Source organism: Bison bison, unplaced genomic scaffold, assembly GCF_000754665.1.
Source record: "Bison bison bison isolate TAMUID 2011002044 unplaced genomic scaffold, Bison_UMD1.0 scf7180017864141, whole genome shotgun sequence".
Lineage (NCBI taxonomy): Eukaryota > Metazoa > Chordata > Mammalia > Artiodactyla > Bovidae > Bison > Bison bison.
In genome coordinates this window covers 4,754,173-4,755,153 of record NW_011494713.1, presented here as the reverse complement: position 1 = coordinate 4,755,153, position 981 = coordinate 4,754,173, and positions in this window count along the sequence as shown.

Here is a 981-nt window from a genome sequence, read left to right as displayed (position 1 = left end):
CCAACATCTGCTGGATCATGGAAAAAGCAAGAGAGTTCCAGAAAAACATCTATTTCTGCTTTATTGACTATGCCAAAGCCTTTGACTGTGTGGATCACAATACACTGTGGAAAATTCTGAAAGAGATGGGAATACCAGACCACCTGGTCTGCCTCTTGAGAAATCTGTATGCAGGTCAGGAAGCAACAGTTAGAACTAGGACTTCTCATTAGCCATTCCCATTTGCAAGGAAGGTTGGGAAAGTGTTTTTGTTACCCAGATACATGCTGCCCCCAACATGGGAGTAAGGAAGGTGGCATAAAGGCTATTAGGATAAAAGTTACATTCCTTGCCAAAAGGGGCATGAATGAAAGGGAAGAATGCATATACAGATCATATTCAGTGTCAAGCCTTCTTGGAACTGTTTTGTGTTTCTCCCCATGCAATAGTTCAGTAAGGAGTAGAAGAGTCTGGACAGGAAGGAATGGTCCCTGGTAGGCTGCTTTCAGGGAAAGGAAAGAGCTTCTTTCTAATGTAATAGCTAGGGCCCAAAATGTGGGGAGGTTAGATACTAGGCTCCTCAGCTGGTCTAACTCAGCTGGAGCTTTGCTTTAGGAAAGGAGCTTTCCTTTGTTCCAGAGGATGCTGCTTCATGATGGTGTTGTCATCACTCAACACTCTTCTTCCTGCCTGGGACGCTTTCCCTCCTCGACATGCTAATTCCCCTGTTTTCTACCCAACTCCTGCCCCATCCTTCAGTTCTCAGCTTATATGTTCTCACAACCCTGTAATATGTTCTGTAGGGGAGCAAAATTTGCCACCCCAGAATATGTCTCTTTGGCAAGAGGAAGAAACAAAAGACTTGAGAAGTGTTTTCTTTTCACCTCCCTGCTAACTGTCTAAAAAGAATTCAGAGAGAGAGCCTTCTCCAGGAAGGGAACTACCACCAGAGATATATCTACATTATAATACAAACTAGGTGTGGTACTTGGGGTGGAAACT